Source organism: Sceloporus undulatus, chromosome 1 (assembly GCF_019175285.1).
Source record: "Sceloporus undulatus isolate JIND9_A2432 ecotype Alabama chromosome 1, SceUnd_v1.1, whole genome shotgun sequence".
Lineage (NCBI taxonomy): Eukaryota > Metazoa > Chordata > Lepidosauria > Squamata > Phrynosomatidae > Sceloporus > Sceloporus undulatus.
Window position 1 is genome coordinate 161,381,849 of NC_056522.1, and position 17,316 is coordinate 161,399,164.

Consider the following 17,316-nt stretch of genomic DNA (forward strand, 5'->3'; position numbering starts at 1 on the left):
GCAAATCTAGGTGAGGCTGCAGCAGTTTGCTTTTGCCTGAATCAATTGGGAAGGGTATGATTCTGACATGGGAGGGGTGTGTGTGGAGAAAGAAAATATTTTAAATGCAAGCACCACAAATGTCACTAGAGGGAAGTGAAGGAACACATGTTCATCTCTTCTTTCTCCGTACTTTGGAGCATGAAGGGTTCTAATCCAGTAGCATCTGGATCTACGCTAGTGGATGACACAGGCTTCATCTACACTGCAGAATTAGTGCACTTTGACACCAATTTAACTGCCATGGCTCAATGCTATGGAATTCTGGAATCTGTGGTTTTGTGAGATATTTAGCCTTCTCTGTCAGAGAGCTCTGGCGCCACAGAAACCACAAATCCCAGGATTCCATAGGATGGAGCCGTGATAATTAAAGTGTTGTCAGACTGCATTAATTCTTCAGCAGCCACAGTTCCTGCAGAGATTTAGTTTTCTGATTTAAACCATTATACTCTGTATAGAAATAATGTGTTTAATCCAGATTTAGATGCATAGAACTGAACTGGTAGAAGCAGACCTCCATGCCAGCTACTTCCCATGGTAGCCCCTCCAGCCTCCTGAAATGGACATTGCTGATCCTTGATCCTTGAAAATCAGGTAGAGGCATCTTCTGAGAGTGGAGCCATTCCCTTTCTGGAAACTATGTCCTGAATCCACCACTTTTATTAATGACTGCATACCACACATATACTAGCAGGAACAGGCAGTATTGGAGTTTCTGAATGCACACTGTATTAGACTTGTCACACAGGGGACCGCAGTAGAAATCTTCTTTTGCAGTCATTGAATCATGGGATGCATAGTCCATTTAAATACATGTTAGAGAAAATGTGTATATAACTAGAACCCATATGCTTATAAATTCTTTTAGCAGGCCAATCAAAAGGTTACAAAAACATCAACTCTTTTTATTATTCTTAGACCCAAAACACACTGCAGAAATAATCCAGTTTGGGACCGCTTTAACTGCCCTGGCTCAATGACAGAAAATTCTGGAAACTGTAGTTTTGTGCGACATTTATTCTTCTCTGTCCGAGAAGTCCGGTGCCACAGTAAACTACAGTTCCCAGGATGCCCTAGCACTGAGCCAAGGCAGTTAAAGCAATCTCAAACTGGATTATTTCTGCAGTGTTTTGGACCTTAGTCAATGTTTATTATTGTTATTGGTTGGCTTGGTAAACACTCGGGTGACTGATCTTGTCTGTCATCACTCCCATCTTCTTCCAAAAGCTACAGTATATATTCACTACTTTGAATACATGGGTCCACCATCAATGAAAATATAAGATTTGCTTGTTTATTTCTTTTAGAGAACTTGTAAGTAGTATTTAAGAGAAACAGCATTATGATGCCACAGTTTTGGGGAAGGAGGCTCATAAGGGATCCCTGGCATTGTCTTTGTAAAATAATGTAACTGGTAATGTCTTTGCACTCCTTTTAATATAGCAGGTAAAGTTTGCTCATCTGCTTGGAGAGAAGGGTAATGTGGGGAAACTTTTGGCCTTTTTTTGTAGTTTGTGAGTATCTTTTTTAAAAGTAACTCAAAAGTAGCAAGTCAGTAGAATGTCACAATTGTGGCACTTTCCAAGTATGCAATAATGTCAACGTGTAGCTTCAAAACAAATGAAGAAACACAAACCAAAAAGAATACAAATTACCCATTCAAAGTAACATCCCCTGAAAGAAAAGAGCCTTTGCCACTTGTTGCTGTGTGGGTGCATTCCTGCAATTCTGGTTATAGCACACTGTGTTCCATATAGGCTAATCTGTAGGTGTGTGTTATGTTTGTGAGGCATTGTTCTTTCCAAGGATCCATTTTTCTAATTCCAGTAGTGAATAGTACACCATTGTTGTTATATGCTTTCAAGATGACTTATGGTGACCCTCTCATAGGGTTTCCCTGGCATGATTTATTCAGAAGAGGTTTGCCATCGCCTTCCTTTAAGGCAGAAAGATTCTGATTTGCTCAAAGTCACCCAGTAGATTTCCATCATTGCACAAGGATCTCAAACTATGATTTCCCATTGTCCTAATCCAACACAAAAAACACTTTTACACTGCCCTGGCTCTGGTGTATAGTATATGTTTTGCCTAACAGCCATCTCCCTCTCAGAAACATAGAATTGATGCTCTGACTTGGTGTCATTCAAAGAATAAGTCCTAATGAACGCAATAGGACTCACATCTAAATAAAAAATTCAATTAGGCTTGAAAGCAAAGGGTTGTGCAACTTAATGGTTATTTTTTTCTTTCAATAAAGTGTGATATGAAATATTTCACTGCCCAAATCTTAGGATGACTGTCAGAATTCAAACCCCTCCTGAAATCAAAAATTGACTCAAAATGGTCAACCCCCATTCGGAGAAGTTTCTCTCTTTAGTAAACAAACACTGAAACGTACCATAATAGATGGGGGTATTAAGAGAAAGACAGTATTTAGATCTAGAAGAAGGTCCAGCACAAACCAGAGGTTTGATTTGAGGAAGTAATGCAATAATTTTGGTGTTTTTTGGGGGCCTATGTGGCCATGTTCTGGAAGAGTTTATTTTTGATGTTTCACCAGCATCTGTGGCTGGCATCTTCAGAGCATGCTGGCATGGAGGCATTCTCATGGAAGTTTCCATGCCAGCATTTTCTGAAGATGCCAGCCACAGATGCTGGTGAAATGTCAGGAATAAACTTTTCCAGAACATGGCCACATAGCCCAAAAAAACCACAAAAAACTATGGATGCCAGCCATGAAAGCCTTTGAAGCAATGCAATATTGGACACATCTACTCAGATGTCTTTCTAGGGATCTTACTCAATATAGGCAGGCACACTATTGTTGCCTTAATATAAGGCAGGGGTAAAAATCATGTGAACCTCCAAATGATGTTCCAAGCAGCATTCCTGACCATGCACCAGGATGGTTAGGGCAGTTGGGGAGCTGCAGTCCAAAAACATGCAGAGGGCCACGTGATCCCGAGTCCTGACATGTTATGACATAACATAAAACACACTGGCAGATGTGGTTATCTTTTCTTTTTTTGTACGCTGATTCTGAAAATATCAAGCCTGCTGCAGCTTGGCACCTGTACCCATGCACTGCTATCTCCATGGCGACTGCTTGCTCTGTAACAAAACCCTGAACATGGATTCTCTTGCCATTTCGTTCAGGTTGGTGACATTTTGTCTCCAAAGAAAATATAGTTTTGCATATATATTTTTTAAAAGATCTGTAACTTAATAAATTCATTAAGTAGAAACCTACAGCCAAAGACCTGGCAAGTTATTTCAGGTCACCACTCTCCACCCACCTCAGTTTCTTCCCTCTTGATGCCCTCTGCTCACAATGCTACAGTGCTATCAGATGCCACAACTAACAGAATTCACCATCTACCCAGCACTCACTTTCTTAGCCATTGGGAGGCAGTGTGAATGAGCATTGTAGACGGATTGTCCTTTGTTTTCCATAGCAGTTTTAAACTGCACAGTTTAAATCTCAATAGCTTTCTAATTAGCAATATAAAACAGCATGAACATTAATTTCATTGATCCAGTGGGTTTAATCTTAATGGCTCTCCTCTGCTCGGGCACCTTGTACAGTATGGGGAATGCCTTCCTCTTGGATGTCTCACTGACACCAATGTTGCCTTCATTCTGGTGCCAAATCATCAAAGCTTTTGAGGCCTGGCTGGTTGCTTCCAAAATATACACATACACAACTGTGTTACCCTTTTCAGATATTTTTAATCATGTGAACTTTCATGTGATAAATACGGTTTTTAATTTGTTTAAATTTTTCTTGTTTTCCTTTATTATTATTTTTTTAATTTAACCTGAAATCTCATGGTGCTGGGGAAATATTTATAATCCAGCATTTTTCCTGGCGTACACTGGCACCCTGCTTTGTGTGGTAGCTAAGTGGCATCTTAGGTGCTTAACAATTCACGATGTTCTGTGATAGCACCGCTTACTCTGTGATGCTGTTTTGCTAAACAACACCTTTTATAAAAAGATGTGTGATGAAGCTGAGGTGTGCAGCCTCAACACATTTAAATTACTCCTTGAAAATGATGTTTAGAAAACTGCTGGATGATGCAAGTAACTGGGCAAGGAACTGGAGGGCTTGGCTGGGCACCATATAAAGTAAGGGTGAACAACTGTGGAGATGGTAGGGGCCACTCCTTACTCCCCCAAAGGACCATGTTGCTTCTTTCTGCTTCCAGTTCTAGGGACAGACCAAAATCATCTGATTTTGAGAATGTTGGGGGCTGTCATGGGGGACAATGGGACTCAAACAGCCACATTCTGGGGGAATCTGAGTTTTTTGCAGCTGAACTTTTGGGGGGATAAATTGGGCTCTCATGGGTTATGCATGGCCTACAAGCTACACTTTCTCCACTCTTGCTGTAAAGACATATATGGTTATGAATCTTTACTTTTTCATAGAAGAGGATACAATTCATTTTGACAATCTTCCAAGTGCTCCATGGAATCACTGTTAACATGGCCTAGAAAAGGGGTGAGATGAATTTGTAATGCAAATGAGTGTTTTGGTCAATGAAGCCAACTTTGCATTAACTGAGCAATTTGACTAAGAAGTCTGCCCTGTAAACCAGGATGCTCAGGTTCTAATTACCCCTTTGCTATAAATTCATTTGGGCTGCAGTCCTACACATATCCTCCCAAATATGCTCTGCTTGACATAACAGGATTTACATCCAATCACACCGGATTGATGGAGGTGACCTCAGTTAAACTGGACCATGCACCCTTTCCTACACTACAGTGGTCAATTTACTGTCACACAATATAACTATACTTGAGGGGTGCATCCCCTCCTGTTTCCTCTCTCACCTACCCACCCACCCACCCACCCAGGGCTGCCAGGGGGTGGCTGGGCAGCTGGGCAAGTGGGAGGGGATAGAAGGGGTATGTGCTGCCCCTCTTCCTCTGCTGCTTTGGCTTCCTTCTCATGGAGAGAGTCATGTCCGCAGAGAATAAGGGACAGGTGCTTCACTGACACACGCACACATAGACACATGCCATGTATATTATGCATTTTGGTTGGTCCAATAAAGGGATCACTGTTTTGTGGATTTGAGATGTTATTGTTCTTTACTATATGGTCAACACAGCTACTCTTGGATATGTTTCCTAGATGAAATAAGTGCTGTAGCTCCATCCTATGGAATCCTGGGATTTGCATTTATAGAGCCTTTAGCCTTCTCTGCCAAAGTGCTGGGTGCCTCACAAAACTCTCCTCTCAGGTGTCTCCTGTGAGGTCCACACTCCCCTTACCTCCTTAGTGATACCACTGTAAGTGTCATGGTTATCTCCCGTGGGATCCTTCTGGTTTGGTCAGAGGCACCAGAGGAGAATTCTCCAGCTCTAAGTACTCCTCCTTTACCTGTCCATCCATGGACTGTTGCCATGGTGGTTAAAGTGGAATCATAGCATGAATGAGGGTGTGTCTATGCAGTAGAAATAGTGCAGGCTGACAGCACTTTAACTGACACAGCTCCTACTTAGATAATACTGGGATTTGTGCTTTTGTGAATCACCCAGCACATTTCGGCAGAGAAGGCTAAGGGCCCTATAAAAGTGCAAATCCCAGGATTCCATAGGATGGAGGTACAACACTGAAAGTGATGTCAGACTGCATTATATCTACCATGTACATGCACCCTGAGTCTCAGATTCTTATAGGATGTCCACTCATGTAGGAAACACATCCGGGGTAGCCATGTTGGCCACACAGCAAAATACAATAACATCCAAAATCCACAAAAATGTAGTATCTTTATTGGACCAACTAAAATGCACAATATATGTGTTGCAAGCTTTCAAAGCTCCACTGGCTTCTTCATCAGGAAAGTGTTTAAAGAAATCATAAAGGTAAAGCTAGTCCCTTGACATGAATGTCTAGTCGTAACCAATTGTAGGGGGTGGTATTCATCTCAATTTCTAAGCTGAAGAGCCAATGTTGTCTGAGGACTGCTCCAGTGGACACATGGCCAGCATGACTGCACTGAATGCTGTTTCTTTCCTACTGAAGTGGTACCTAGTTATCTACTTGCATTTGCATGCTTTCAAACTGCTAGGGCAAAAGCTGGGGACTACTGATGGGAGATCTCCCCATCATGTGCCACCCGGGCCTCGAACTGCCAACCTTCTGATCATCAGAACTGGTTTCTTAACCACTAAGCCCCTGCATCCCCTAAAAGAAATCTTACAGGAGAAAAGAAATGATGATGTTAGTCATAGGCCTGCATTTTGTCAAGGTGTCAGTTCAGATGGTAGGAGGAAGGGGTATTTGTGCAGGCAGGCCCCTTCTTCTTCTGGCCATGGGGATACTGGAGGAGTCTTAAAGTCCAGGATATCAAATTGAAATGCCATTGTTGTTAGTAGCTGCCTGTGAGCTGGCATCGACTTGTGGTGGCCCTGTGGAGGAGACATCTCCAAGCCTCTGCATCCTCTGCTGCTTTACTTAGGTACTCCAAATTCAGGCCTGTGTCCTTCCGTCTGGCATGTGGTCCTCCTTTCCTTCTGCTACCTTCTACTTTCCCAGCATCATTCTCTTTGCAAAGTGTAGCCAAAGTAGAACAGCCTCAGTTTGCTCATCTTGGCTTCCAGGCCTGATCTGTTCCAGTACCCATTTGTTTGTCTTCCTGGCCATCCATGGTATCCTCAGCACTCTCCTCCAGCACCACATCTCAAATGAGTTCATTTTCTTCCTGTCAGCTTTCTTCACTGTCCAGCTCTCAAATCCATAGAGGGTGATGGGCAATACAATGGCCTTGGAAGATTTGAACCTATATTTTTGTTGTGACGTGCCTTCTAGTCCTTTCCAATTCTGGCCACCCTATCCTGGGCTTTTCTTGGGCTGATTCCTTCCTTGATTGCTTTCCCCTAAGGCTGAGAGAGTGTGACTTGCTCAAGGTGGCTGAGCTAAACAACAACAACAACAACAACAAAAATCCAAGTTCTCTCCATCCCCTCCTATAGGCTTTCCAATGTGCCAAGTGCACTAAAAAAATGACAGCTTGGCTAACAGCCCTGGGGGGGGGATCTCCCCTCCCTCCATGATCCTGTCCTCTCCGCGGAGAAAGCGGTGTGTGTGTGTGGAATATCCGGCTTGAACCCGGTGCAAGCAGAGGGAGGGAGGCAAGAGGGAGGCGTGTCGCCAGGGCCAGCCTTGGAGGAGGCGGCGCAGAGGCAGCTGCTCCCAGGCTGCAGCACCAGCAGGTTTTGTCTGCAGCTCTTCTGGTCTGTAGCTCCTTGGAGCAGAGGAGGAGGAGCAGTAACAGCAGCATCTTCAGCCAGGCTCTCCGGTAAGGGCTTCTTCCCTTGTCCCCTTCCCTTCTCTTCCCCAGGTTTGGAGCAGCCAGCCTCTGCCTTCTCCTTCCAGCTCCATCCTTCTTAGAGAGAACCTCCTGCTCCAGAAGGGACCCCCACACGTCCTCCATTTGGAGCATCCAAGATGATCAGATCTCCTCCTTTGCCAGGACCTGTCCTCCATTTCAGCCTCCTGACATGGAAGGCAATGGAGCAGGGCTAATGGGAACGTTGTTGAGTCTTTCTGGGGCCATGCCTTCTTCCATTTGTCTCCATTGTCCTCCATTTTGTCCTGCCTGGTCCTCCTTGGAGGTTAGGAGATCTGGTCTCCTTCACCTTCTGTCCTTCTTCACCCAGGCATGTCCTCCTTTTCCAGGACATTCCTCCTTTCCCCCTACATTCCAGCCTTCTTTCTGCCCAGGAGGCATTCCCAAGTGTCCTCCATTGGGAGCAGGGATTTACCTGCAGAGGAGTGTTTTGAGCTTTTCTTTGGTCGTCTCCTCCATGTTTCATTGTGCCTGGTCCTCCTTTGTGGTGAGGGCATCTGACCATCCTGCATTCATCTCTCCACCATCAAAAACCCAGACAAAAACCCAGACAGGCATTGTTTGTTTGGAGGGATTTGCCACCCTGCCTCTCCCCATCTGCCTTCCCTTTTCCACCTCTAGACTTCTTTCCCCCTCAGTCAAGGAACAGATGCCCTTCCAGATCTATCAGGAGAGCTCCTCAGGTGGATGAGGTCCTCTTCATGAGATGGTCCCTTGTGTAGAAGACCCAGGGCTGAAAGATGGGACTTGGATCTGGATACATCTTCTCTCTGGGATCACTTCTTTAGGTGTAACATCAGGGCTGATGGTATGAACCAGAGAAAGCACAGTTGGAGATGTCACAAAGCTTTGGGTGCTATTCGAGAAGGCAGAAAGCTCTCAAGACGAGAAGACCTGTTAAGGTCTGGTGGTAGACTGATAGTCTACTACCGGACTATCTGGTGATCTGAATAGTCCAGACTAAACTAAGAGGCTGGTGTCTTTGACTTCTAAGCTGAGAGACATTTGTATTTCGGGTGCTGGTGGTTTGTGGCAAAGAGGATATATATATGAATGCCATTTGAGATATGACACCATTGCCTCTGCCATGTTACAGCTGTTTTAATACACATGGAATGCCAGAAGGTTTTTCTTAGCTGCCACCCACATTGGAAAAGCAAAATGTAATTTTCATTATTTGCTTTTCCTCCTCGTCTCTTTCCCTCCTTCCAAACCCCCTCAAAGGTGTGATCCTGCGACATCTTTATCTCCATGCCACCCCACCTTCTTCTTTTGTTTAAAGATGGAAATTTCAGGAAAATGGGGAGGGCTGAAGGGAGGTGAGCAGATTTTCAGGAGATGCCACCCCTCCAACACCAGACCAAGGAGGAGAGAGCCCAGTAAGCAGGCTTTTTTGTGTAGGCTGCCAAGACATTTCAGTCTGTCCAGAGAAGAAGGGCAAGTTTGATGGAAGGTGGAGCTGATGGTGGGATGGAGCATCTCCTTCATCTTTCCTTGGACCTCCGCAGATGGCTTTGAATGTGGCAGTGCTTCAAAGGATGTGTGTGAAGCTGAACATTGTGAATTCATTCTAGGATATCTTTTTCAGGGACACAAAAAGCTCTTCCAAATGTAACACGACTCTTCTTCAGCTCCAGCAAAGAGATCTGGAAGCCTGGAGAAGCAGCTTTGTGCACTGAGGGATTAGGATCAAGGACATCCAACAGCATCTCTGCGAGCAAATGGAAATATGTGTAAATAAATAGGGACACAAGCACACACATTCCATTTTCTTCTCCCTTTGTAGTGAGAAAATCTACCACAGGGAAAGAGATGCGGACAAACATATGTGTGTGTGTGCTGTGTGTATGTAACCACAGTGAGGCACTGGAGAACAAAGCCCTTTGATGTAAGCCTAACATTATGCAAAAATGATCCATGCCTGAACTGCCGCAGGTAGATAGTGTCCAAACCTCAAGCCCTCCCTTTCCTGGGCTGGTGCAGTTGTCTGGTGCAAGCCTTTTGTGTCTCGCCAGCAAGGCTCTTCCAAAGAGAGACTCACTGGCATACAGGTTTGGGATGCTGATCACACCCAGGCATTTAAATGAAGGCGGCTGTAATGGAGACAAGGTTTTGGGAAAGGAGGGGGTGTGCCTCTTTGGGTTGTAAAAATCCTTCCTTCCATTCTTTCACCCAGCAGAGCTGCCACATCCCTCATCTCTCTGTCTCTCTTCTGTCTGTTTCTTTCTCCAGCTGTGGAAAAGAACCTTCATCCTGTCACCTGCAGTTCCACTAAGGCATGTTCCTATCCTGTGTGGTAATAAGTATTCCTCCAAGGAGGTGTCTCTCTGTGTTTGGATGCCATTTACCTTAATTGCTTCTTGCTTACTCCTAGTGAAAGCTGTTTCTTTTAGTCAGGAAAGTCAGTTTCATAATTGATCAGACAATTTTTATACCCTCCCCCCCCCATTGGTAAATGGCACTCCTTCCTTCCTCTTTCTCCCATCTGTCTTCTTCTTTCTTTATCTGTATGCACATTCTCTCTCACACATGCACTCACAGACAGACAGAGAATATTGGCTTAATCCCAGACCATGCGCGCGTGCACACACGCACACCCACACACACCCACAGAGTTTCTATAATCTCTTAATTTTTAGATATGCTTATATTTTAATATAATAATAATAATAATAATAATAATAATAATAAATTATATCCCGCCTCTCTGTCCATGACAATTGAGGCGGTTTAAGATTAAAAAAATACATACATAACCCCACGTCCTCATAGTTCCCACCCTCCCCTAAAACATCAAATTAAACCATCGACTATTAAAACATTCATTAAAATAAACAAATAATAATAATAATAATAATAATAAATTATATCCCACATCTCTGTCCATGACAATCAAGGCAGTTTACAGATTAAAAAATGCATATAAAGCCACACGTCCCCATAGTTCCTACCCTCCCTTAAAACATAAAATTAAACAATTGACTATTAAAACATACATTAAAATATACAAATAATCTATTTAGTTTTCCCTGGTCACCACTGCTACTGTGTGCCAAAGCATTTAAGGGTTTGTTTTTGCAGCCATGCCAGTTTGGGTGTCTAGACTGTTTACACCACAAGGTGTGTGTGTGTGTGTGTGTGTGTGTGTGTGTAGGTGTAGGATTGATAGGTTTTCTGAAGCTGTTCTCCTCTAAAAGAGGATGTGATCATAACAACTGAGCTCTTACCCAAGAAGCCAGAGAGAATGTGCTGAGAGAGCATTACTGCTCCAAAACTGGTCCTGATCTTACTCCACAGCTCTCTGTGACACACTGTCTCTTCTTAAATGGTGATATCATGGGCGTCACCCTTGCCTGATGTAAAATGGTAGCAACAGGCCCTTCGCATTTCTGACTTGCTATGGCATGAAAGCTGTAGCATTAATGTCGACTCACTGGTGCAAATTTTTCAAAGAGGTGACTTTCCCCCCCAGTGTCGATTGTGCAAATGAGTCTTTGCAGTCAGCCCCAGCTGACAAAAGGGATGACGAAAAGCTGAAAGTGATCACTAAGAAGTTGCTTTCTGCATGATTCAGGTCAAGATCGTAAGGAGATTCTGAGCAGACCTTCTGGAAGCTGTGCACATTCTCATTTCCAGCACCTTATGAAAAGAGATATGTGCAGTATGACCACTGTAGGTTGGAAAGGATGATATACGACTGGTTCACTGTTGTGATCTTAATAGGAAGGGATCTTTGCAGTAAAGTAACATGGTCTCAACCTTCTTTGTGTGATTTGTGGGGTCTGCTAACAATTTCACCTGCAAGGGGTTTTTGTTAACCAAACCCATAAGATCCCAGCACTGATGGAGGTGTTTTCTAAGCATATTTTGTGGTTAAATGCTTAATACCCCTCCAAGCAAACATTTGGGAATTAACTGTCCCAGAGCAAACAGCAAAGACTCAGCACAAACGGATCCCCAGCTGTGGTTTGGAATCCATTGTGTTCAAACAGATTATATTAATCTATTTTACACAGTCAATATGATGTGGTTTACCTCTGTGCCTTAAGGCAGGTGATGGTTTGAGAGCATGTGATGGAAAACATAAGTATGCAACCAAAGGAAATACATGTGGATCAGGCTACTGAATAACTGCCCAAAATTGTATGCAGTTTAAATACATACATGATTCCATACTGTAGCCACCATCCCTTATGATTCCTGGTGCCAAATGTGCGGCATGTGCACTATCCAAAGGGAAACTTGGTTTCCAACCTTCTCTCTAGCTACAGGTCTTTGTTTCCTTTTTCTCTGCTCTTCTGCAGAGATGACAGTGACATTAGCAGCAAACTTGCCCTGTATCAAATGAGAGTTAACACACACATACATGCGCACGCACACTTTGTAGGATGTAAGGAGGGGGGCACTGGTCCAAAGCCATCTGCCTCAACAGAGCAAAGGGCTTTTCTGTTGAGGAAAGGGTAGATTTAACCGCCAGCTGTGCTGTTAAACTGAGGGGCACTCTGTTAAAAGGCGATTTGATGTGATGTGCATAATTGCCTTTCAGAAACTGGAAGAAAGAACTCATGTTTCTGCCTTGTCAATATAGATTTCCCAATCCCCTTCCCACCCCCTCCATTAGTTGTAAGGCAGAACTGAAGTTTTCCTTGATCCATTTTTCCCACCTACATCTTTGGTAACGTCAAGCCTGATACTATCCGTCTCCAAACAGTATATGTCTTTAGACCAGTCAACAGGAGGCCTACAAGAGGATGACCTAAAACTTGCAACTCTATACCAGTAATTGTGGGGTAAAGTAGAAGAAAGGAGAGGCATCAACCCATCTTGCTCATATATATGTAGTTATACTTCTCAAGGGACACTGGAGTCTGAAAAGTATCTCCTCTTCGGGGACACTGTTATTGGCATTTTAAAATATCTTCTGTTGTATGCTAACTACACAGAATACAGACATCCCATGATCCCTGGGAACTTTGTACTTTTGAGTCACCTAACAGCTGATGTACAGTAAGAATTGCCTTTAGCTTGTGCTGTGAGGCTTTACAAAAGTTCATTTTTTTCTCACAAGTGCTTTAACTGATATAGATGGCTAATGAAAATTATTGTTGGCTAGTCCTTATTGTTTCTATATCCTAGTCTTTATTGTTTCTACATTTGGGCTTACAACTCCCAGAATCCCTAGCCAACTTGACCAAACTCTGAATAAAGCTACAAAATTTCTTTGGGGCTTTTCAGTTGAAGGTTGTATGCGTCTGATCTCTAGAGAGCTAGCGTTTTAGCTGTATCTTGTTCAGTTGCCTGGAATCTCATTTGGGGAAAGGCAGGATCTAAACTAAACAAACAAACAAATAAATAAATAAATTGGGAGGGCCTGTAGCTCTATGCTAGACCAGCCTGTGGTTTTGTGTACATCCCTCCTAGCCTCTCTTGGACCACAGTCTACCCTATAGTTCTGAGCCTCAGCCTGTGTGCTCTGTTTTCAGCTTTAATAAGGCAGAAAAATTCCTTTGCCCAAGACTGGATAGCTGCTGCCTTCACATAGAGCAAATCTTACTAGATAAGCCAATGGTTTCACTTGGTCAGGGGAGAGAACCTTTGGTTCTCCAGATGTTTTGAATTTTAATTTCCAGGAACCATGGCTAGTATGGTCAGTGGTAAGGGATTATACCAGCTTTGATCCAAAACATCTGGAGTCAAATATTCAAGCCTTCAGAGTAAATGTAAGACAGAGAAAACATGAGTGCAGAAGTGCTTCCTAGTGGCAGAAGAGGGTAAGCCAGCTCCCTGGAATCATGGCGCTTTTGCAAGCAGAAACGTGAAGGACCTGATGGCTTAACAACAACAACAATTAGGCAACACTCCAGGAAAAGGATTAATAGATGCTAATAATAATTAACACATATGTTATTGTTGACAGTAGTTCAAGTGGGGCAGAGAGGGATTCCACACAGCTTGGGATGAAACATCCCTTTCCATTTGGTGATATGCCCAGTATGTTTCAGACATAATCTTTAGAGACAAAAAAGTCTGAATATAATTCTAATAATAATAATAATAATAATAATAATTTACTTATAGCCCACCCAATCACTAGGAATTGGGGCAGGTTACAACAGTAAAATGCATTATAATAAAATACTAAATGGTCCCTTCCCCAACCCCCTCCCCAATAATAATAATAATAATAATAATAATAATAATTTGTATTCTGCTTTTCCACAAAGGAATCAAAGCGGATTCCAACAGTATAAATAAACCATCAAACAATTAAAATTTACATTTTAAATTGTATTAAAACTAGAATTAAACAGTCAGAGTTTAAAAACAATAAAATGCAATACATCATTAGGTTAAAATTAAAAATAATTTGGCAGGCAGAGAGACATACATCAGAAAACTGAGATCATATTAATAAACATACATAAGGGAGGAAGCTAGAGTGAGCTAGGTTGGGAAGGCCTGACAGGAGAGATCTGTCTTAAGAGCCTTTTGGAAGTCTGTAAGAGTGGAGATATGGCGGATCTCTTCCGGCAGGTCGCTCCACAACTTCGGCGCAGCAGTAGAGAAGGCCCTTTGGGTGACAGACGTTAGCCTAGCTTTTTTTGGCTGAAGTAAGTTCTTACTTGAAGATCTCAATGTGTGGGACGGGTAGTAAGGAAGAAGGCGTTCCCTTAAGTATTCTGGACCCAAGCCACAGGGACGTAGCCAAGGGGGGGGGTCCTTGGGGTCTGGACCCCCCCCCCTTCCATTAGATACAATGAATGGTGTGTGCTGCCATGCTGCCGCACCCAAGCCCCATTATAACGGTGGCATTTAATCTGGACCCCCTCTTCCCAAAATCCTGGCTACGTCCCTGGATTCCATGTAGGGCTTTAAAGGCAATCACCAACACATTGTACCTTGCCCGGAAACTGATTGCAGTGGCTATAGCAGTGGCTTCGACAGCTAGAGAGAGTTTTATCACAGGATGCTAGGAAGTTTCATTTGTAATTTCTGAATATTTTCTGAGCTTTCTCTCTCTCATTTCCCTCCTTCCCAAATTGGCCTTGGCTGGGAACATTTTGTGATGCCTCTTCTTCCTAGATCCCTCCAAATTTGGTCTCCCTGGTATTTTTCAGCAGTGGGAAAACCTTTACGGAGAAGGTGAGCTACCAAGGGAGCCAATCTGTAATGCCAGCAGGGATCCTTGTTTGTTTGCACTATAACAGCACAGGGTACAGTTCCAGCATAAGGGCCCTCTGAACAAACACTGCAAGGCTTTCAGAGGCATGATGCCTCTGTGTCCTTTTCTTAGATTTGGGGAAGAAAAAGCATTCTTGGCACTATTAATGAGGTTTCCAGGCAGTGAATTTCTCTGTGCCTTTCCCTGCAAAGAACATGTGCTTCATTTGTTTGCATGACAGGGAAATATGTATGGAAACAAAATTCTTTGGCATGAACATTAGGGCAAGTGGCCAGATTGATTAGATGATTTTAAAAAATGTACACATGTGCTTGGGAATGATTCTCATTGAACAGATTCAGGCTTACCTCTGAGTAAATACACACAGACATTTGCTGTAAGCATCCTTAATTATGTTTCATGGTTTCAATAATGGTGTGACTGAAACCAATCGGTCTTCATTGTGTATCCCTTTGTTGATTTTAACTACATATGCTGATTGATGCCTTGTGGCCTTGCTCTGTATAGTGATACTATTAATGACACTCTGTCTGTTTATTTTTTAAAATGAAAGTGACCAAGTGAAAGCTCCAAGTATACATCTCATATAAAACAGTATAGCTTTGCTGTGCATGGAGCTCCAGTAATTTACATCAAACAGTCATCTGTTCCATTGACTTCTGTGGACTTTTACTGGTTTGCTGGGCTGAGGCACTAACCTAGACATGTTTCAAATCTCTTTCACAATTTATATAAAAATTTGACTTGCTCTTTGCTTCATTGAGTGCGTGGAATGGAGATGTATATTATGACTTTTGCTGTTTCATGCGTTCATATTCATCAAATTAACATGCTTGCATCCTTCTGGACAAGGCCATTTTCAGACTCCAGATGGAATGGTGGGTCATAGTTTTTATAAGAGACTTTAGATGCGTGAGTTGAATTCTTGATGTAAGAGAGAGGGCATGTCAGTGTTTTGATCTCTGTGTACTGGACATCTGCTTACCCTCCCCCCAGACCCCACTTTATTCATGTGGAAAATTAGTACACTAGTGTTCCAGCTAATTCTTTTCCCCAATGTGAATTTCTCTATTAAAGGTATTTTTTAAAGAAAAAAATGCAGTAGTAAAAAGACAACAGCATTAGAAAACACCGCTGTCCAAAACAATGAATCCTGGGATTTTCAGGGTGGAGAATAAATCCACTGCAGATCTCATGTGCTTGACTAGAGTGAATTATAAGTACCAGCCTAAATGACCGATACCAAGATTTCATAGGAATCATAACAGTTAAAATGGTACACAACTGATATAACAGTAGCGCAGATTAAAGTCACTGAGTGCTGGAGGGATCAAAGGCACGCTAGTTATCCCTCCTGCTTCAAGGCAGGGCTACTGATCTCTTAACCCCTTACAAAGCTATAAAACAGCAAGCGCAGTGTGACGAGCAAGTTGTTTGGGTGGCTCCAGGGCCAAAATCCATGGTGCAAGGGAAAGCATAACAATCAAACCAAATCCCTGAAAAGGAAATGAGTCACGGTCCCCAGACAAAGCTTCCCAGAGTGCATTGAGCCATGCCCCTTTAAATCTCTATAAATGTGCATGATGAGTAATGATCAGAGTGTACGGTTTAAGCAGTCAGAGGAGTATTCCACCCATGCAGATCAATGTAAGATGGGGCAGCTTGATTCACATTGTGCAGGTTATGTGGAGTGGCCTTGTCTTTGTCGTGACACAGCACTTCCTCCTCAGTTGGCAAAATGTGGCAGATGGCGTGAAGGGCTGGGTGGCTGTTTGTGAGGAGGGGGTCTGACAGGTGTCTGTGCAGAACCCCCTTCTTCTGTGAGCCCTAGTGGTCTCTAGAGCACTTGCCTCCACAATAGGCTGGCCAGTTGTGAATTGAGCCCATTGATTTCTATCCTATTTTCTGATCCAGGAGGGCTCCCAAAGGTACCTGCTGTAAAAAATTCTGCACAGAGACAGCATTGGTACTGTGCTCAGCCTTGCCAGCTCCTGTCTTGGTAAAGGGAGAGGCTACAAGTAGGAAAAGAAAAGAAACTTGTGTTTACTAGGATTTAAAACAAATATATGTGGTCTGTGTGATTATTAACAAAGGCATGTGCTCTTCTCTTGCTATTGCCAGGAGCATCAGATTCCTTGTCCATTTATATGCAGGTGAACTAAACTACCCGTAGTTTTAAAATATGTAGAAATATACTGTAGTCCAAGCGGCAAATGTACAAATAAAATGCATACATTAGGAAAAGCAGGCACCATCTGGGGAAGTGCAAGAAAGAAAAAAAAGGTTTCACAGTGCTTGGATTGAGTTGGACAAGAATGAGTTTGGAAATGGAGTAAATTGAAACTGGTTCAGTTTTCACCTTCTTTGGTTTAGGAGTTAAGAATGCTTGCTATGAGGGCTTAAATCTGCTCAATGCTGGGACACCTGAGCAACACTGCCTCCCCCAGCCCCTGTTGAATTGTAAGCAGGCCGAAGGACTGCTTCTTGTTCCAAAGCAATCCTCTCGACCTTTTACTGTATTGAAGCTTTAAGGAGAACCTCACCGGATCAGCTCTACTGGCAATAATGCAATTAGTTCTTAATAGCTTTCAGCAAGTTAATTCCAAAAACATCCTCGGCTTTCTAAAGGATTTGTTTTATGCATTTAAGAAGAAAGCATTGCAGTGCTTGCCTTTTGCTGGTGTATGAAAGTGCCCCAAATAGCTTAGTAATATTACCCCATCTGCT

At 43.0% G+C, this 17,316-nt stretch overlaps 1 protein-coding gene across 1 annotated transcript in view; it reads left to right on the forward strand.

Annotated features, from left to right (window-relative positions):
• The first annotated feature begins 7,231 nt into the window (after window positions 1-7,231).
• The window catches only part of MAP2 (microtubule associated protein 2), a 329,228-nt gene continuing 319,143 nt past the window's right edge, over window positions 7,232-17,316 (forward strand). The window contains 1 exon segment of the mRNA XM_042447021.1: window positions 7,232-7,355. The gene's annotated coding sequence lies outside the window, so the exon portion shown is untranslated.